The 22,650-nt window shown below is 39.7% G+C and overlaps 1 non-coding gene across 1 annotated transcript; it reads right to left on the bottom strand.

Moving 5' to 3' along the window:
* Window positions 1-19,142: 19,142 nt before the first annotated feature.
* On the bottom strand, window positions 19,143-19,215 carry TRNAR-UCU (transfer RNA arginine (anticodon UCU)). Its single transcript has one exon. It is a non-coding gene; the product is annotated as a tRNA-Arg (tRNA).
* Window positions 19,216-22,650: the final 3,435 nt, after the last annotated feature.

A 22,650-nucleotide genomic window follows, 5' to 3' on the forward strand; every position in this document is an offset into this window, starting at 1 on the left:
GGCCCAATTTTCAATGATAGAGCTATGGGGAATTCCTCTAACTAGGGGACAAAGCTTGGTTTAACTCATTTTCTTTGTATTTTGTTTAGAATCCAACACTTGGATCAGATTCAGGAAAAAACTTTGCTAGAGGATTTGTAAACTTTTCACAGATCTTAGACCCTTGTCGAGTTCATATTCTTTTCTTGATTCCATGCTGGATTTGAGAATTTGTTGGATCATATATCATTTGTAAAGTTTTCTCAGCTTGTTATACTGTATACTGTGATTCTAAAAAGACTGGGCTCCTTTTTTTTTTTTTTTAAATGAGCAAAGAGGGAAATAACTGTGAACAGTATTTACATTGGATTGGCCAAAAAGTTTGTTCAGATTTTTCCAAAAGGAAAAATGAACTTTTAAGGAAATGAACTTTTTGGCCAACCCAATATATTTGAAAACAATTTCTGGAATGTTTGGCGTTTTAATGAGAGAAACTCAAGTGATTCTATATAACAAGTAAATTGAAGAGGAATTTTCCTACTGGTGTTAACCTTTAGACTGTTAATTACAAGTTGATAATTGTTGAAGCTGAATGATGTATATTGGAGTTTCTAATCTCTAATTTATGTTTGAAATTTTCTATAATAAAAAGTTAAATATACAGTTTCAAAGAAAAAAAGAGGCTAATATTAATAAAAAGTTAAAAGTAGATTAGAAAGAGAGGAGGAGAAAATGTTATTAACCCATTGCAATGATTAAAAAAAAAAACACCATATCTATGCAGTCATTATTTCAGTGAAAAATAATAATAGTTAATAATAACGGTCCCTTATAAAATACTTACTATGTACTCAGACCTTTAGAACATTATCACATCTAATTTCCACAACCATCCTTTGACATACATATTTATAATCATATAAAATATTTATATTTTAAAAATATAATTTATGAGGCTTAAAGAATTTATTCAACTTGCTCCAGATCATACATTAATAAATGGCAAACTATCTATCACGAGAGCCCAGACCCCAAAGCACAGGGGAATTTGATAATTGCTTCCTACAGGGTGAAGAAGCTTGGATGGGAGAGAACTTTTTTATTTAGAGTTGTGAAGGTACATTTCTGTAAGGCTTTCTACCACAATGCAGTGGAAACACTTTGGAGTTAGATGACCTCACCTTGAATCTTACTTATAACTGTGTGACCTCAGGCAAGTTTGAGTATCTTTGGGCCCTTGTTTCCCCATCTTTAAAAAGAGCACATAGTAGTCACTCAATGCAGCAGAGCTCTCATTTTCTCTTGCCTGCTGTCTTCATGTATGGGTGGCTCTGTTCCAGTGAGTATCCACATTGTTCTAGATTTTCTTAGAAGATGTTGTACTAGAGGGACTTTAAAACAGTTTTTAGTAATAAGAAGAGGCTGAAAAGCTGACTTTGCTTTATATTAATAGAATATGGTATATAGGTCTACATGAAATTTACTTCATTAGCTTGATCTCTGAACTTTTTTTTAAAACCACACACACAGGGATATTTTTATAATTGCTTGTGAGACAATGGTGAATCATCTTATTACTACTGAGTCATCTCACCAGAACTAGAAGAAAGATGAGTAAGGGATCATCAGGGCTGATCCCAGCATACCTCAGAAGTCTGGAAGCCCTTTAGATTGATTTATTTTCCTATTCTCCCTGTGAGCCAGAGATAGTCTTGGGGACTGAACTGCAGTCTGGGTTACCTACTCAGAGGCTAAGTGTGCTTAGGCTTACTCGTCCAATGTGTAAGAAAAATAAAAAATTGCTTAAGTCAGTGAAAAACTAGATTAGCTACACAAGTTGTTTGAAAGAATTGCTAATTTAGTCAAAACAATTAGCAAACAATTACCCAGTACCCCTATAGACCACACCAAGGATAGTAAAAATTAACTTAATATTCTTAAATGTATCATAACATGTACTGAATTGATAAAAACATACAAAAAAAAGAGCATACAAAAGACAGAGGTTGAAAAGTTTCTAAGTGCACCTTGCCTTTATCTACAACATGATGATTCACTTAACTTTTCTTCCTCTACCACTATCTCCTTTCTCTCCCAATTAAGGCTGTGTTACTTGACTATGAGTTCTTAAAATCTAACTATACAAGGGTTCTCCTCCAACTTATCCTTAGGGGCATAGAAGAATTCAGTGCTATGAAAATAAAAAATCCACGCACTTTGTTGGACAAGTTTTCTTCCCTTATAAAGAAAGCAGGACTATTTCTAAGTGCTGCAGTTAATTTCAACTCCAAAAGTTGGTTTAGCACACTGTAGACATAGCTGATGGTAATAGGCCAAGTACTTAATTAACTTTGAGATGTCTCAGGTAAAGAAAAGCTGGTGAAAGAAGTTTTTCCTTTAAAACTTTTTTTTTTTTTCCCTATAGGAAGCCTTTCATATCCTGTCATTATATTATAAAACAGCTTCTTATGTACACTTTCAGTGTTAGAGATTGGCAGTGTAGGAAAGGAGACAAAACATTATCAAGTAAAAGCAAATGATGCCTCTTAAATATTATTAAACAATTTTAAAAGTTCAGTCTTTCTGAGAAGGGAGATTTTAGCTACTTTACAGAAAACACTCCAGTTTGTAAATTAACAATCTAATATATCTTGTATTTGCAGCATGATTTAGTAGGGTTTTTTTTGTTTTGTTTTTTTTCCTTGATCAAATTCCCTTTAAGTCACTGGGACTTATGTCTGAATAATTACTTTAGAATTGGACCCAACATAGATTTCTGAATTGGCAAATTCTAGATACTGGGTGAATACTTTCGTTGTCTCTGTATCAGGTGGGGAAGGGAGAGGTGAAACCTCATTGCTTTGGAAACTAACGTCCATTTTAGTTCTGTCTGCCAGGCAGTTGGACTTGCACAGGACACAAGGAAACTACCTTGTCGGGGCTACACGTTGTTACTTGGAAAAGTGACTCTGACATGCACAAAATCCCGAGAATTACCCTGAAGACCTGTTTTCAGAAAAAACAACCCTTTAGTCAGCTGCCCTACCAATACAGGTGGTCTCTCAGGCAGCTTTTTCTGTGTGAACAAATGAACAAGTGGAGGAATCTGACTGTTCCATTAGCGAATAAGCTGCTTTTGCGGAAAAATGCAAACCGGATTAAGACTGGATTTTCTAAGAAAGAGGATAGGATCTAAGACCTGGAGATTGGTATTTGGTTTTGACGTCCCCAATCCCCTTTTAGCAATTGGTCCAGTAGATGACAGTAGATCTGGAAAGGAAGTCTGGCCAACTCTCGTCTCCTTGAGAGAAGGCCCTGAACCTGGTACCAAGGGAAGCCTGGATAGGCTTGAGGGTTAAAAGGTTTGGCAGGGCTGGACCAGGGCAAAATTGTGAGAAGGGAAAGCTTGACTTTTCAGGTGCTCTATCACTCCCAACGCAGGCATCCAGGAACGTGGGGGAACCACAACTGTCATTTCCTACCTGAGCCTGAAGTACTTGGTTGAGATCCAGATTTCAAAAGACACAAGAAAATAGCAAAACAATGAAACTCAACAATTTATGTGCTTACTTGTTATTATAAAGATAGTAGAATTGCAGACAACTTGGAATATTCATTAAAGAATAAAGACAATGAATTACTCTCCATATGTCACTCAGAGATAAATTACTTACTAGCTTTTTTGATTACTGTATTTCTATTATATGTCACACACATTTTGGGTTGGGGAGGGGAGCATTACAGTTGACCATTAAGATTATTTTCTACTCTTCTACCCATCAAGATTTATTCATTCTAATCTTATTCCTTGAAGATCTTGTTGAATGTCAGAGGTACAGTCAGTTCTTTTATAATGTGATCTATATGCACACCTGAGAATATCCATGATCTGCATAAATGCACAATAAAAAGCATAGAACTTATGGGATAATGAGATTAAAGGGACAGGACTCAAAAGCTTTGTCAGTAAAGATGAGAACTTACAAAGATGAGAACTTTCAAAGATAAGAACTTAATAAAACTTCAGTTCAGTTCAGCCGCTCAGTCATGTCCGACTCTTTGTGACTGCATGAACTGCAACATGCCAGGCATTCCTGTCCATCACCAACTCCCGGAGTCCACCCAAACCCATGTCCATCGAGTCAGTGATGCCATCCAACCATCTCATTCTCTGTTTTCCCTTCTCCTCCTGCCCTCAATCTTTCCCAGCATCAGCATCTTTTCAAATGAATCAGTTCTTTGCATCAGGTGGCCAAAGGATTGGCGTTTCAGCCTCAACATCAGTCCTTCCAATGAACACCCAGGACTCATCTCCTTTAGGATGGACTGGTTGGATATCCTTGCAGTCCAAGGGACTCTCAAGAGTCTTCTCCAACACCACAGTTCAAAAAAATTAATTCTTCGGCACTCAGCTTTCTTTATAGTCCAATTCTCACATCCATACATGACCACTGGAAAAACCATAGCCTTGGGGTTGTACCATGTCAAATGGTTATGACATTCATAAATATTAAAATACATATGGCACTTTAGTTTGAAAAAGAATTGATGTTTACTTGAAGTGGGCATTGGGAGGGTTGCCTCTTGTGAGTTATTGTGAAGTGCCAGAAGGAGGTTTTTCTGAAATCCACAAAAAGTCGTAATAGTAGGATGTGAATGGCTACAACTCACTGTCCTCAGTTTCTGATCCAAAGATTGCAGTTAAGTGATTATTCACAGCTTTAAATTATGGAGCATGGTTTTCTGTCTTTGACATGCAGATCTTTCCAAACATTTGTTTACAAAAAAATCTTCCATCAAAATTAAAAAATTGGATCTAATGTACAACTTTCTTCGATTAAATTTGTATGATGGTTAGAAATTCTTTTGTAGTTTTCTCATTTTCTTGCGGTTTCACTGCGCAGCTGAAAGCTTTGGAAAATTGTACTGATGTTTGAAGCAACTGAAGCAGCCACTACTAGCATAAAGTGGAGCCATTTTGCAGGGTCTGGGGTCTTCCGTTTGAGGTCCTCAAGTGTATGTGCCACTTTCCTTTGTGTGTGCACTGCTTGGTGTTTTGAATCAGGATTCTTAGGTTTGGGATGTTGAATGAGTATTTATACAGAAAAGCTCACAAGTGTGAAAGAACAGAAAGCACAACCTCATAGAATAGCACATGTGATGAATTCAGGTAGTTGATAGTTTGAGATATGTGTGTTTTGTGTATTCCTACCTTGTTGGTTCAGCAGGATGCAGTTTTCTATGTTCACCTAAGCTGAACACTGAAGAATTGATGCTTTTGAACTGTGGTGTTGGAGAAGACTCTTGAGAGTCCCTTGGACTGCAAGGAGATCCAACCAGTCCATTCTGAAGGAGATCAGCCCTGGGATTTCTTTGGAAGGAATGATGCTAAAGCTGAAACTCCAGTCCTTTGGCCACCTCATGCGAAGAGTTGACTCCTTGGAAAAGACTCTGATTCTGGGAGGGATTGGGGGCAGGAGGAGAAGGGGACGACAGAGGATGAGATGGCTGGATGGCATTACCGACTCGATGGACATGAGTTTGGGTGAACTCCAGGAGTTGGTGATGGACAGGGTGGCCTGGCGTGCTGTAATTCATGGGGTTGCAAAGAGTCAGACACGACTGAGCGACTGAACTGAACTGAAGAATGTGCAAAAATAAATGTGAAATTTGAGTTATGCTCAGACTGTTCCCTAGTATATCAATGGTATTAAAATAAATTGGTGTTGTCAAAACAAATGTTATAGCAAAATTAACTGTGGTCTGACAAACACATTCCATAGAAGGCATGATCAGGTGGCAGAGATCCATGAACTTTTATCTACAGTTTTGAAATCTTTAAAACTCTGAGAACTAAAGGGTAGTTTTGTTTTATTTTATTTTTTGGTTGCTTTGCTTGTTTTTGTAACTCAGCTTAGGGTAAAAGTTAATTTAACTTAGCTTCATTTGTCACCTGGCTTAAACTGATACAAGACTCTTTTCTTTATTTGTATTGCTCAGTATAAATATTTATACATTTTGTTGCAGAAGTATTTTTGTATCTGGCAATTAGATATTATCTCAGACCCCGATGGAGACTTAAATAATATATGGAATAAGCAGGCTTGCAATATCCTCCAAATTCTTTTTTTTTTGGTTTGTTTTTGTTTTTTGACTGCACGTCCTGCGTCCTGCGGGATCTTAGTTCCTGACCGGAAGTCAGACTCGAGCCCTCTGCAGTGGTAGCACAGTGTCCTAAACACTGGACTGCCAGGGAATTCCAGTATCTCCCAAATTTTGGATTCGCAAACACATATGGACCCAAGACTGTGGATCTGCAAGTACCAAAAAGGTATGACTCATTTTAGGTGACACATTCCCATTTTGACAGGACCTTCTGGGGTGTTACACTTAAGGGTGACTGGTGCAAGCAGGCTGATGGAGAGATGGTGGACAGGCCCCTCCCTCTCTTGTTGGGGCTGTCTTCTTTGCTCCACAACTAGTCCCTCTCCTTCCACTCCCGCTGCTCTTTCTTGGATTTCCCTGAGCATTTCTCTTCCCCTTCCCTTCTCTGAAATCAGTGTTTTTCAAGTATTGTTCCCAGTCCATCCACCTCAGAATCGTCCAATGAAATAAAAGGCCCCGGCTTCCCTGGCGGCTCAGTGGTAAAGAATTCACCTGCCAAAGCAGGAAACATGGGTTCCATCTCTGATCCGGGAAGATCTCCCTATCATGGAACCACCAATTCCGTGAGCCACAACTACCGAGCCTGTGCTCTAGAGCCAGCGAGCCACAACTACTGAAGCCTGAACGTTCTAGAGCCTGTGCTCTTCGGCAAGAGGGGCCACCGCAGCGAGAAGCCTGCGTACCACATCTAGAGAATAGCCCCGGTTCGCAGCAACTAAAGAAAAGCCTGAGTAGAAATGAAGACCCAGCACAGCCCAAAATAAATAATAATGAAAAGCAAGCCCTCAGGTTAGACTTTCTAAATGAGAAACTCACAGGATGGGGCCCTGTATATTTTAACAATTTCCTCCATGATTCAGATACATTATTAAGTTTGGAGTCAGCTGCCTGAAATAAATGTATTCCTCAATATCCTTCATTATATTCACCTTCTAGTCTCACTCAATCAATGATCATGCATATGCTGACAACTTTACTGCATTATCACAGGTCAGTACATAATGTCTTTACTTCTACTTTTGGGCTTCAGACTCAATATGCAGCTGCTAACTCAGGTGTCCCCGGGGCATTACAAAATAAACATATTAAAACCAGGGCTCATCCTTTTACATTTCAATGAATGGAACCACAGTCATCTCAGTTTCCCTGTCAAAACCCATGGCTCCTCTCTGATTGTTGTCTCACTCTCATCTTCCACATCTGACCTCCCCTTTCAAAATAGATGTCCAGTCTTTCCACTTTTCTCCTTCCTCTAGCCCAGCCACCATTCTTTCTTGCCTAGACTATTGCAGCTGTGTGAACTCCTCCAATCTGTTCTCCATAACAGAGCCCAATGGAACTTTCTAAAATGCAAACTAATCATGTCACTTCCAGTTGAAAACATTGAAGGTCTTCCTATTATCACTTACCAGAACCCAGACTCTTTACCCAGGCCTGAAGGCCCTCAGTTTCATCTCGAAGGACCCTGTACTCTGGGATACTGTCTCTCCACTGTTTTATTTAGGTCTCCCTGACATGTGCTCCTGGGGTTACCTCCTACTTTGCTCTCTGAGCACTCTTCCTGCTGTATGTAATTACTTCCTTAATTATCCATTTCCTCCATCATCAGACTCTAAGCTCCATGATAGCAGGACCCTGCCCATCTTGCTTATTATGGAGCTCTCCCATGGAAAGCACTGACGAACCAGTGAATAAATGGGTTATTTCAGCATGTGTGGTTTTGGGGTTGGGGGTGGAGGCTTTCATGTTTCTCAAGTAATACCAGTGAGGATGGCTGGCCAGTTCAATTTAGTTCAAGACAACTCAATTTAACAAACAGTTATTATTGAGTATTTATTATGCTCTATTGGGCATGTCACAGGAGTTGGAGAAGACAAGCCTCTGCCCTCAAAGACGGCTGCCCTAACCTAACCTGTCACTTGCTGGCATCCTGCTGTTCCTGGGCAGATGGCTCAGAATCAGAATGCCACTGATGCCCTGACTTCAGGAACTGCCTGATGCCTCTGCTCCTCCCCTGGTCCTCTGTCTGCCGCCACTTCAGGTGTTTGCCTAGACTAGGCCTGAATTTGCCACATTCATTAGCATGAGAAAAGAACTGTGTAATGACTGAGTTCTCTAAAGGAATCCCAATCCCTCACTGCTACATGCCCTTGGTCCTGGGGAGACAAGCAATTTCCACATAAGATTACATTTTATAACAGACGTTACAGCAGAAGCAGGAGTTGGGCAAAAATCTCAATTCCATCATTTGCCAGTTGATCTTGGACAAATCTTGATTTTTTTCGTGCGTAAACAGAGATAATAGCAGATGCCTTATAGGTTTTTGTGATTATTAATGTTTTTAACAAAAAATAATAATGTCTAAGACTGAGTGCTGGCTACATGCTGGCCATTGTCCTAAGGGCTGACCTCATTTAATCTTTGCAACAATCCTAAGAGGTAGATACTAATATATTCATGTTACAGGTGAGGGTGGTGAGGCTTAAGTAACTTTCCCGTGCTAAGAGTGAGTAAGCGGAAGGGTTAGAATTTCATCCAGGCAGCCTGGCTCCAGGGTTCATGCCCTCACTCACTATACCACCTTCTCAAGGCTGAGGTTAATTGAACATATGGATAAAATTTCTATTCTCTTATTGTAAAAAAGAAATAACAAAATATTTTAAAGGAATTTATTTAATTTATCTTTAATTCTCTTGTTTTGAATTAAACAAGAATTTTTTTGAATTTCTTGTTGAACTTTTTTGAAATTTTTTTTGAATTTCTCTTGTTTTGAATGCCCTAAAAAACACATTTTTCTTGTTCCATGGAATAAATAGGTACTATTAAAAAAAAACCATGCCATCCCGCATGTTATTTTTCACTTTAGCTTTTTCTCCCTGCTTCTCTGATACATTAACAGTTGTGTGTATTTGGACCACATGTGGCCTGGTCTCACAGATGTCCAGCCCTTTTGACAGTTGGGTGGTGTAATGGGCATATTGGGGAGGGGTGGGGGGCAAACGAACATCCTCTAGTTACTTATTAAAGGAGCTGGCTAGTTTAGCAGTCAAGATAGTTCTAAAGTCTAGTGGCTGTCTTCAATCCAAACTTTTTCTACTTAATATATTATCATTTTATAATATATTATTTATATATATTTAAAGTGATTCTAATATATCATTTCATAATATATTATCATGGTATAACTGAAGCAATTTTAAACCATGATAGCAGTTTTTTCTAAGTGCTTGCCGGCAGTGACTATAAAGGAATATGATAATTTAGAGGGTGGTCAAAAGGGAATTATATTGTTTTTTAAAAGATCATTTTATTCACAAACACACAGTATTGACTAGTTGCTAATAATATCTAGAGTCTAAGAATTTTAGGATAAAGAGAGTATATTACTGATTGAATGTGGCTTACATCCGTTAAGATGTTCCTGTAGCCTTACTTCTGTGGGCTTTGAGCTTTTTGGTACAAGTATAGGGTTCCACTGTGATGAGACACATCTGTTGTTGTTCTTTAGTCACTCAGGCATGTCTGACTCTTTGTGACCCCATGGACTGTCCTCCAGGGGGATCTTCTCCACCCAGGGATCAAACCCAAGTCTCCTACATTGGTAGGCGGATTCTTTACTGCTGAGCCACCAGGAAAGCCCAAGACACACTTAAGGGAGAAAAATATTTGGTCCAGAGATTTATCTATAGCCTTTGTTTGACCTCACTGGAGGTCAAATAACCCAATTTCCTTAGTAACGCTTGGGTCAAGGCAACTGAGGTTATTTACCTACATAAATGGCACCCCACTCCAGTACTCTTGCCTGGAAAATCCCATGGATGGAGGAGTCTGGTAGGCTGCAGTCCATGGGGTCGCTAAGAGTCCGACACGACTGAGAGACTTCACTTTCACTTTTCACTTTCATGCATTGGAGAAGGAAATGGCAACCCACTCCAGTGTTCTTGCCTGGAGAATCCCAGGGACGGGGGAGCCTGGTGGGCTGCCGTCTATGGGGTCGCACAGAGTCGGACACAACTGAAGTGACTTAGCAGTAGCATTCATATTGTATGCTCTCAAGGAAAGATTGGGTGGAGTGGCAGAAATATAAGTAAATATGCTGTGAACTTATAAATTTTGTATATTTACATATTGATACTCATTTAAGCATAGATTAAAATATGATTTATGTAGTAATATTTACTACATATTACTTACATAATATTTACTACATATGACGAATACTACATATTCGTCCAACAGCGAAAGGTAACTTTTGTGAAATAACTGCAGAATTTAAAGAGGTTAAACACTTTGAGATTCACATTTGCACATCAACCCATTTGAAGGCAGATTCTAAAGTATAGATAGAAGTCCTTAAAAAAAAAGAATGTGAAAACACATGTGCATTAAATAAATAAGATTGCAAATCTGGTGAGATTAGAACTGAGCACTTAGAGAAACTGACATTAAAGGAACACAATCTATAATTCGGAATATGATAGAAATGTCTCAACTGGCATTGTGGGCTGATTGTTGTCAGTATGACAAGTGTCCTCATATGAAGAGGAGATTATAATACAGACATGTACAGAGGAGAGAGCATGGGAAGACAAAGAGAGGAGGCCATCGATTAGCCAAGGAAAGAGGCCTCAGAAGACATCAACCCTTGACCTCAGATTTCTAGCCTCCAGAATTCTGAGAAACAAATGTCTAGTTTTTAAGCTACCAGTTTTTAAGTACCAGTCTGTGGTACTTTGCTATGGCAGCCCTAGCAAATTATTACTATTATACCCTTTGACACTCTTGCTTTGTGTTGGAAGACACGAGCGTTGTTTCAACTTCTTGTACTCAATTTGGCTCTGCAAACGACATGACTCAGAATAACTGACAAGCCACAAGAGCCTCATTTCTGTCTTTCAGTATGAGCTGAGTCAGGTTTGATGCTGAGAGACCTTGCATATATCTTGAAGTTTATCCTTGAGTGGGAAAAAAGAAAGGATGCTTATTATATTTAGATAGCAAGAGACCAGAGAGCACAGTCAATCCAAATCATCTTGATTAGTTGAACAAAGAGCTAAACTGAAGTAGAAGAAAATTCAAAAGATTTAACTATAAGTTCTTGAACTTGGACTTTAAAATGTCAATTGCACAAGTACAGGGGAGGTGAGAAGTTGTTAAACAGTGGTGTGTATTGAAAGCTCATAATGAGTCAACTGAATGGTGAGAATGCCCCCAAATTCAGTGTGTTTATAAGCCATCATTTATGGGATCCTTATTTTCAGGGGTTCCTGACAAGATAAAGAGCTGCCTCATGAAGTAGTGAGTCTCCCATTGCTGAAGGTATCCAAGGAATGACCCAGTGACCAGTTTTCACTTATGTGGCAGAGGGCACATAGTTAACTTGAAGATACACAAGTGGTTGAAGTTAAAATCACACTAATGGTTGCCTGAGGAATTGAAGACCACATGCCCCCACATAATTCTGAGTTTTTACTGTAACTATCAGTGCTTAGGAAGATTCATGGAAGGAAATAGAGATAACCCTGAAAGCCAATGATGTCAATATTAATTTCTTTTTTTCTTTTTATCTCCATTTGTTTACATCTTCCTTTGGGAGAAATCATTTCTTTAGAGGGGGTTTGGAAACAGTGGTCTTTGGCTGTATTGAGAATCTGTCCAGTTTGACAACTCCAGATATTGATTGAGTTTGCTTTATTCTGAAGTTAGTATCTTAAATGGGGAAATGTTGATCTTGGTTTTATCTCTAACCTCTGTTGCTTTCAAGATAACCAGAAAGAGATTAGTCTATAAAACATGCGTTTACCTGTGTAGACTAGTGAAATCTTATGCTGGGAAAAGTCCCCATTTTAATAAGCTTTAAACAAAAAATTCCACCTTAGGTGCTAATTAGAATCTAAATTCAGGTGTTAACCTCTTTGACTGAAAGTGCATGTTGAGTAATTGCAGGAAAGGGGCCAATTTCAGGCACAGCAGTAATTACTGAATTAGTAGAAAAGTTCAAGTAGGGCTTCAGATTTCAGATCATTACTGAGCTTTTTGAGGAACAGCTAATCCTGGAGTGATTGGGCTTCTCACACCTGTGTGTGTGTGCTTGTGTGTGTGTGAGTGTGAGTGAGTGTAAAGGGAGCCCACTTAAATTTCAAAGAAATAACCTTACAAATGACCACAGAATTAAGTACTAATATTTCTTGATATTTAAAAGTATAATTTTCAAATCCTCTAAAAAATCTTTAATACTTTTCATTTTTACTTCAAATAACGGGGATGGGGGAAAGCAGAATCTGTTTTATCTGACAAAACAGCTTCATCTTTAAAATTTAGTTTCTTGTATTATTTACTTCTTACTGTCCCGGCAATTGGCCTTTAGTGTGCCAGGGGGTGTGCTGTGTGTAGTTGTTCAGTTGTGTCCGACTCTTTGCAACCCCATGGACTGTATAGCCTGCCAGTCTCCTCTGTCCATGGGATTTTCCAGGCAAGAATACTGGAATGGGTTGCCATGCCCTCCTCCAGGTGATCTTCCCAACCTAGGGATCAAACCCAGGTCTCCGACATTGCAGGTGGATTCTTTACCGTCTGAGCCACCAGGGAAGCTCATAAATACTGGAGTGGGTAGCCTATCAGTGTCTTCCTGACTGAGGAATTGAACCGGGGTCTCCTGCATTGCAGGAGAATTCTTTACCAGCTGGACTACCAGGGAAGCCTGTGCCAGGGAGTATTCACCTCTAATATATATATATACTACCTTCAGGGTCTCCCTGAATTTGGTAGTTGTTGAGGGTTTGCTAAGCTGTTGAACCAATTGCAGTGACAATCTCCAATGACATAGAAGAGGAAAACATGGGAGACCGCAGCTGCCTTGTTTGTTGTTACATGGTGTACTGTTCAATCACAGTGCTGTCTTCCTAACAAAATCTAATGGCTCTAAGGAGAAACAAAATCTACAGAGACAAAATCGACCCAAATCCTCGGGGTGTAAAGTAGCTTATGTCCTCTTCATTATGGCAACTGTTTCTTCACCTCTGAGTGTAATTTCAAGTATTAACTCTGATTTATAAAGCGCTAAATGGTCTGTCCCGTAAAGAGCTTCTTGCTCTTTATTATTATTAAGTGTCTGGTCACTGACCTCAAAAGTAAAGCTGTGGAAATTTAGAGTACTGAAACTCATTGTGGGCATTTTTCAAGGAGCCTTTCAAATGGAGGGCCAAGTAGATGCATTGTGGAAGCAGTAGTTCGTACAGTGTGTCATTAAAGAAACGCAACAGGCTTTACACCTTAATGAAGAGTTCAGTCAATTAAGTTATAAATGTATAAAGTGAAACAGGAACACCAAATAGAAAAGATCATATAAAACTTCAATAAGCTTAGCTATTCATCAGTGTAGAACTAGATAAACCTGTTATGGATACTGTGTACCCATTCAGAAGAATTAGGGAATCTGGATATATTGGGATATAAAGAGCCTCAAAATACAGCTTTAGATTTTTTAAAATGCAAAATAATAGATATATAATTAGTTTACTCATAATTTCTTTTAGAAGAAATGGACATCTATAAATATATGTGTAAACTTAGATAAGCATACTTTTAAAAAATGTCCTACAAAGAATAGGATGAGTTCATGCTAAGTTGCTTCAGCTGTGTCTGGCTCTTTGCAACCGTATGGACTGTAGCCCGACAGGCTCCTTTGTCCATGGGATCTCTAGGCAAGAATCCTGGAGTGGGTTACCATGTCCTCCTCCAGGGCATTTTCCCAATCCAGGGATCAAACCTGTGTCTCCTGCATTGCAGATGGACTCTTTACTCCTGAGCTACCTGGGAAGCCCACTGTCCTTACTGAAGATCAATTTATCCAGTCTTCAGCCAGTAGAAGCCTCCTGAAGTTGGCTTCTGAGTCCATCTGATACAACCTCAGTAATCCTTGATAGCATCTTTGCTTTCTAGTATGACATGATATTACAAGATCATCTTGTATATTTTTTGCCCCAGACCAAGAACTGAGAATCTCTAGAGAGCACTGGTCCATTTTAGTGGGAAATAGTATTTAGAGACGGAGAAGACAATGGCACCCCACTCCAGTACTCTTGCCTGGGAAATCCCATGGATGGAGGAGCCTTGTAGGCTACAGTCCATGGCATTGCTAAGAGTCGGACACGACTGAGCGACTTCACTTTAACTTTTCACTTTTCACTTTCATGCATTGGAGGAGGAAATGGCAACCCACTCCAGTGTTCTTGCCTGGAGAATCCCAGGGACAGAGGAGCCTGGCAGGCTTTCGTCTATGGGGTCGCACAGAGTCAGACACTACTGACACGACTTAGCAGCAGCAGCAGTATTTAGAGAGCATGGTCTGGACACTAGTGCTTATTGCTGCTGGGTTGGTCATTTTTTCTAGGCTTTTTCAGGATATATATATATATATATAAAAATATATTTAAGATAAAATATACATGTGTTGCAATTCAGATGTTTTTCTCAACCTCTTTGATCTTACATATTTATCTCTTTTCATTGATACTGAAAATTTCAGTTTTCAAAACACTAGCATGATTATATAATAGTCTTGGAACAAAAATACCAACAGTGCTATTATACTGTTACTACTATAATATATGCTTACTATAATTAGCGAAAACTACTGTCCTTAGAGTCTATCCTGCTAAGAACATATAGTCAAACAACTGTGTTGTAAGAGTCATTTGAAATAGATCTGTAAGGTTATGCCATCAATTGGTTACATACTGAACTTCATTTGTTTCATTTAAATTTTGAGTTTTTTAGATTGTATTTTAAATTTTAATTTTGCTCGGTGATTGTGTAAAATGTTAACTTGGATCCAAAGTCAAGTCTATAAAACAATGCCTGCGTGCATGCTCAGTCGCTTCACTTGTATCTGACTCTTTGTGACCCTATGGACTGTAGCCCGCCAGGCTCCTCTGTCTATGAGGATTCTCCAGGCAAGGATACTGAAGTGGGTTGCCATGCCCACCTCCAGGGGATCTTCCTTACCCAGGGATCGAACCTGAATCTCTTATGTCTTCTGTATTGGCAGGTGGGTTCTTAACCACTAGCGCCACCTGGGAAGCCCATACATTCAAAAATCTCTAGCTATTATGTCACTTGCCCTACAGGTAATCTTAAAATTTTTATGTTATGATTTTTCTTTCCTGTTTTTGATTTTTAATATAATCAAATGTATATTCTTAGAGCAATGGAAGCATTTAACTTAATATATCAAGGAGATCACAAGTAGTAAGATCCTAGTGGTGAGTAAAGATATTCTTTATTTCTTTTCATAGCATGTTTCATAACTTTTTGTCTTCTCTGAAGCTGATAATAATTGCTTTTCATTTAGCTTTTTTTTTTTTGAAGTTTGGGTTACTTTTCTAGATTTTTGACACTAATTTATCTTCACATGCTCCCTGGTTGTCTAAATCTTTTGTCAGTATATTTAAGCACATTGGGTACTCAATCAAGTTCATATTCTTGGATTCATTCTTCTGGAATCTGCTGCCTGCTCTAATCTGGATGAATGATTCCCCTGTCCTGCTGCACAATGCTATCCCATTCTCTATAATCTCCCTTCTTCAGCATCCGAGAATTTTCTCTTTTTATGGAGCAAAATTGCCTGCTTACTAAGTCTCCTGTCACCTTCTTTCTTGCTTTACTCCCTCATTTTAACTCACAGTTGAACTCCTTTAACTCATACTGTGATGAGGTTCATAATTCTTATTCACTGCTGCTGCTGCTACTGCTAAGTCACTTCAGTCGTGTCGGACTCTGTGTGACCCCATAGATGGCAGCCCACCAGGCCCCGCCGTCCATGGGATTCTCCAGGCAAGAACACTGGAGTGGGTTGCCATTGCCTTCTCCAATTCATGAAAGTGAAAAGTGAAAGTGAAGTCGCTCAGTCGTGTCCGACTCTTAGCGACCCCATGGACTGCAGCCTACCAGGCTCCTCTGTCCATGGGATTTTCCAGGCAAGAGTACTGGAGTGGGGTGCCATCGCCTTCTCCCTTATTCACTCTACCATCATCCAAAGATGAGATTTCAATGGAGCATCATTTGGATGACTTGTTCTTCCCTGGTGTGTCCCATGATATGCTTTCACATGGCTCTAAGTCATGTAACATATAAATGCTCCACAACCTGATTTAGATTCCACCCTTAGTCAAAAAGGGCATGACTGAAGGCTGTCTTCATGACTTAATCAACTGGAGAATCATTTGCTCCACGTTCAGATAGCTCTTTGCCTACTATGGGCTTCCCTGATATCCCAGTTGGTCAAGAATCCACCTGCAATGCAGGAGACCCTCCCTGGTTCAATTCCTGGGTTGGGAAGATCCCGTGGAAAAGGGAATGGCTACCCACTCCAGTATTCTTGGGCTTCCCTTGTGGCTCAGCTGGTAAAGAATCCGTTGCAGTGTGGGAGATCTAGGTTTGATCTCTGGGTTGGGAAGATCCCCTGGAGAAGGGAAAGGCTACCCACTCCAGTATTCTGGCCTGGAGAAGTCCACGGATTGTATAGTTCCATGGGGTCGCAAAGAGTCGGACACGACTGGGCGACTTTCACTTTCACATTGCCTACTGCACAGTAGTTTCTGATATAACAGAAGCAAAGCCTTGCAACAGACTAGAAAAACTTGCAAGTTGTTTTATGTACATAGTAGAGGCATGAAATGCAGCCTAAACAAAGGCTTGACTGTGTCCTCAGAGCATGATTGTTTGCATCAGGTTATCAGTGCACTTGTGGGGAAGATGGGAGTCTATGAAAGTTATGATATCGATATCTTGATGCTGATGGAGCATGATTCTCTCATATAGGTAAATAAAATTCCCTGGATGAGTTTAAGATAATGAGGGGTATAAGCTACTTGCAGTTATAGCAAGCAAGCAAACAAACAGTAACACTAACAAAATCGTTGTTAAGTGACAGATGCATACATGCATGGATGCAGCAGGAAGAAGAGAAAAGCAGTTCTCTGGCAGGCTTTTGGTTATATATTTCAGTAACGTATAGGGTTTGTGGTTTATAACATCATCAGAGTTGTACAATAGCATTATATCCCTGAGAGTTGTGCAGTTATCTCTCCCTTTCTCTTTCTTTTCTTTGCATACAATGGGGGATCTAAGCCTGGATCCATGCCCTACCCAGGACATTTCCTCTTTGTGGCATGTGAGCCGTTACCAAGGCTAAGATTTACTGCTTTGGGGATCGGTTCAGAACAAATGTTCCAAACAGCCTTCCGCCTCAGGCAAGGTAATTTTGGACCAATTCAACAAGACTTCAAAGGAAGCCACCTACTACAATGCCTAAGGAGGATAAAGACCTGATTTAAATGAATGTATTGCAATTAGTGGGTATTTACTTTATATGTTGCCAAGTTTTGATAGTTTTCTTTAACCCTCAGGGAAATAATATATATGTCTACTTCTGGTGAGCTGAAGAAATGGGATATGTGCTTCCCAGAGAGACAGGTGTTGAGAATATACACAGATCTAAAGGAGAGAAAAGACAAAAAGTTCATGAAAGCTGGGGACAAAGAATAGATTCAATGCTTGTTTTGGGGAAAAAAATGTTAGTGTAAGGGGTATTTTCCCAGCATCTCCTTCCCTGAAAAAGAGACATTCCTTCTTCTACAAAATTCTGTCTTCTTTGCAAATAGCTTGTATTAACTAAGGAAAATAAGAAGGAGGCAACATTTAACATAGATAAATATGGAAAAACCACTTATCAATTAAAGGAGTCTTGGACCACCAAGCTGATTGAGGTACATCCTGAAGTGCTGTGAGTTTAATCCAATCATTCAGCATGAAGCATTCCAGCAGAAGAGGAAATTAAGGATTAAATGGTGGTGGAAGAATGTGAAAGTAAGACTCTGGATGCAGAGTCTGAGTGGACTTTAATCAAATCAAGCCAGAAACAGACCAGAATGGAAATCTGATCACCCAGTGTTCTTATAACCATGCCTAGAGTTTCATTGGAGATCTTACACTTGAAAGTGAGGTTTAGTGTAAGAATTGTTACAGGGAAAGACTAGAGTGTTCTCTTAGCATTTCTCATAGGAAGAATGAATGCTGAGAGAGACAGCCCCAAATTTAGTCAAGAAGTGCTGTCTGGAGACCTCTATATGGAGGTAAGGGGCAGGCAGAAGGAGCTACATGTCAGTTGTTCCCCAATCTGACTTATTTTGGCCCTAAAAAGATCTCAAAGAAAGGAAAAGCAAAATATACTCACTCTAATCTGTGTTCCTATGTATTTCCACAGTATCAGTTCAGTTCAGTTCAGTTCAGTCGCTCAACCATGTCCGACTCTTTGAGACACCATGAATCGAAGCACGCCAGACCTCTCTGTCCATCACCAACTCCCAGAGTTCACTCAAACTCAAGTCCATTGAGTCGGTGATGCCATCCAGCCATCTCATCCTCTGTCATCCCCTTCTCCTCCTGCCCCCAATCCCTCCCAGCATCAGAGTCTTTTCCAATGAGTCAACTCTTCGCATGAGGTGGCCAACGTACTGGAGTTTCAGCTTTAGCATCATTCCTTCCAAAGAACACCCAGGACTGATCTCCTTTAGAATGGACTGGTTGGATCTCCTTGCAGTCCAAGGGACTCTCACAGTATACAACTGAGCAAATAATCATTCACAGCAAAATGGAATCAAAGACACTGGTAAAAAACAGATCTAAAGTTAGTAGAAATCTGTTAATAACACCTTACTCAAAATTTTTTTAAACTAACTTTTTTTATGTGACTTTTTAATTAGAATATTCTTTCTACTGTAGTAGTCTGAAACAAAACCTACAATCTCTTTGAGATATGCCTGTTCCCAACTCCAATCTAATCTAGCGATCCTGTTTCACCTGAGGGGTGAGAAAAACTGACTTTATTTTTTAAAAAATGTTTACTTAAATATCTGACTGCACTGGGTCTTAGTTGTGGCATGCAAGATCTTAAATCACTTGCCTGTGAACTCTCAGTTGCAGCATGTGGAATCTCGTTCCCTGACCAGCGATTGAACCTGGGCCCCCTGCATTAGAAGTGCAGAGTCTTAGCCACTGGACCACCAGGGAAGTCCCCCTTCTTCAGATTTAAAAATCTGATTTGTCTGGATAATTGCCAACCTTCCCTTCCATTGAAGTCAGAGCCATATACCACCATCATGTATAAAACCAACCTCTTCCTGAATTTTGGACTCAAACAAAATCATATTTTGATGTTTAAAATTTATCTGACAGATGAAAACACGTTCTAAAACTAGCCTGTACAAAAAAACTGCTCAAATCTCCTTTTGATAATGTTACTATCTTTTGCTATCTAAAACACATTTCCCCATCTTTATGACTATGTTAGATATTCTGTGAGGCAGTTGATTGCTTTATGTTTGGTGGCACGTTTTCTCCTTGCTGTCCTGCAGCATTCTAGTTGGGACACTTTGCCATTGCCCCTGGATTTCTGGGATTTCTCAGACAATTGCTCTCTGGTTACCTGTGTTTTGAGGAAGTGGGGAAAAGAAAGAGAAACTCATTCAGGGGATGGCGAGTGAGGCTTCTGATGGCATTGAGACTATCTTAATCGATCTTAAACCATCTTGACATGTGCTAATGTTTGAAATGTAGGTGTCTTTTAGGTGTGTGGCCTGGCCTGTTCTCCCCTGCTGTTTACTTTAGCAGCTTGTCTGTCTGAAAGTTGTGATACCACAAAGCCTCCTCAGGGTCTCAGGGCAAGATGCAGCACGCAGACTATGAGAAACAGCCCCCAGGGCCGGCCCTCTAAGCCACTGCAGGTAGAACCACCAGGGTGCTGGCAGGTAAGCCTCAAGGGAACAATGAAAGGGGTGGCTCAGGTGAATGGAGCCTGGCTTCACCTGGATGTCCTGGAACAATTAGACAACTTCCACCCTAAAATGCTCTCCTTAGGAAAGATAAAGGGACCTCTGTTGTTAAATGACTACTGTCATGTTCTGAAACGCCGTGTGATGCAAAATTTTCATTTCCTGGACCTGCCATTCCACCTAAATCAGATTTTGCTCAGTATACTTGCTAGCGTCAGTCCTGGTGATTGGTGGCTTTTAAGTAAGGAAACTTTCTAATTTTTAAAAACACATTAGCCATGGAATTTATTCTCAGATAAGGCAGAGTGAAGTGGCAGTGTAAACAGAATGACCTAAAGGAAATCAGCTTTTAAAACACACACACACATACACACAGAGGAAAATAATGAATCTGAAATAATTTCTTTACTCTGTTGGTCATACTTTGGCAAATATGTTTTTGCCTGAATTATGTCTAAAATTACTTCTAACAAAATTTAAATTGTTTATTCCCCTTTGACAGTATATTTTTTATTATATAGATAATATACAACTATTATATTATTGTGAAAGGTTAAATGAATACTTTCATTCCCACCCCTCTGAGCTCTTTCATTTTACACGCAATCATGCACTCTGTCTTCCCCTCCCTAAAAGGTAAGTGGCGACTGACTGTCAGAAGTTTTCCCCATATTTTTTGAATTTCCTTTCAGATTTACATACAAATGTAAATTCTTTGGAGATTTTAAAAAATAAATAGAAATAGAAATACCTCTTTTTGAAACTTTTTTTTTTAATTTTAAAATGTTTCTTGGAGATTGTTCCAAGTTAGTGCATATTCGAGTCTGCATAGTATTTCTTAGTGTGGGGTTATACCAGCTCACCTACTCATTCCTCCATTGATGGACATTGAGGTTGTCTCTTTTTTTTTTCCTATCACAGTTAAACTTCAAAAAGGGGAATGTATTTCTAGCTGAAATTTCTATTCAGTCAAAGATGCCAATTTTGCTATCCTTTTCAAATTAATTAATTAATGCTAAATGACTTTTAATGCTTAAATAAATTTCTAGCATATGTTGTTTATCATAGGCTTCCCAAGTGGTGCAGTGGTAAAGAATCTGCCTGTCAATGCAGGGGGTGCAAGAGATGTATGCTTCATTCCTGGGTTGGGAAGATCCCCTGGAATTGGAAATGGCAACCCACTCCAGTGTTCTTGCCTGGAAGATTCCATGGACAGAGGAGCCTGGCGGGCTACAGTCCATGGGGTTGCAGAGATTGGACATGACTGAGCACGTGCACAGAGATTGTATACCTACTGTGTGCATGAGGCTTTAGCAAGACATAAACTTTAGGCAAGTCTTAGTAAGAGATAGAGTAAATCCCATTTGGAACCTAGGCCTTTTCAGACAAAACTTTTAACTAATCTTGCTTTCTTTGTCACCAAAGTGTTCTCTAAAGTAATTAAAGGACATGGGCCTTTGCCATAAAGCTGATGGAGGCTACTTCATTATAACACAGTAATTTTCAGTTTAGGACTTTGCGCTACAATTGCAGTACAAGTTTGTGATTGACTTTTGGTGACGTGATTTCAAAGGACCTGTGGTTGTTTTTGCTTGGGGATTTCCAGCCTCTAAAGTATCCCTGATGAACCCTAGGCAGCCCCATCTTGAAAATGCCTAATGCTGCATTTCAGGGCTGGGGGACAGGACTCTGACAGCCCTGCCACAATGCCCAGCAGACTTTAGGGTGAGGGTGGCAGGCATGTCTGCTGGCTTCTCTCCAGGTCAGCCCAAAGTGACAGGACACCAACTCTGGGTGATGAAACTTGCTTGCAACTGGTGAGCAGTAGAGCAGGGACTTGAATTCAGGTTCTTTGACACCTGAGCCTGAGGATTTTAGTCACTAGGTTGTCCTGCAACTCTCACTACAACATTGCTGTCAGTACAAAAGGGATTCAGAGGAGGGAGTGTTTCCTATGGGCTAGGATTACCTGTAAGGATTTCAGGTAGGACCTGGGAATTAAATGATTTAGGTTTGGGCTATGAAGAAGAGGAAGGAAAAGGTATAAATAAAGATATGGGAAGGGAAAAGCAAAAAACAAAAGACAAACAACAGTCACAACCATAATAATAGCAATAAATTAACATTATAGATCATTTACTCTGGGCTGGGACCTTGCAAAGTGCTCCATAGGAAACATTTTATTTAATTCTTAATAAAGTCTGATGGGATAGGGACTTCCCTGGTGGTCCAGTGGTTAAGAACTCATCCTGCACTCTGTGGATATGAAGAAACTCAAAATGAGACAGATTTTTCTGAAATTTCTTTGCGAAAAGAGAAATTGTGCAGCCAGATCCTAAGCTCTAATATAAATACCAGATAAATAAATAAATCTATAAATAAATCTCTTTCTTAAAAAAGAAAATAATTCAATTTGCAGGGGATGGGGTTCCATTCCTGGTCAGGGAACTAAGATCCCATATGTCATGGAGCCTAAGGAGCTACTAAGCCTGGGAGTAGCAACTACTGAGTCCAGAGACTATAACTAGAGAGTCTGTGTGCTTCATGGAAAGGATCCCACGCGATACAACGAAGATCCTGCGTACAACAACTCAGACCCGACACAGCCAAATAAATATTTAAAAAACCCTGATGAGATACAATTCCTAGAGGGGTGGGATGGGGTGGGAGGTGG

The sequence above is a fragment of the Bos grunniens genome, chromosome 1, assembly GCF_055505025.1.
Source record: "Bos grunniens cultivar Pamir isolate PY7600 chromosome 1, Bosgru_T2T1.0, whole genome shotgun sequence".
In the NCBI taxonomy this organism is placed as follows: domain Eukaryota; kingdom Metazoa; phylum Chordata; class Mammalia; order Artiodactyla; family Bovidae; genus Bos; species Bos grunniens.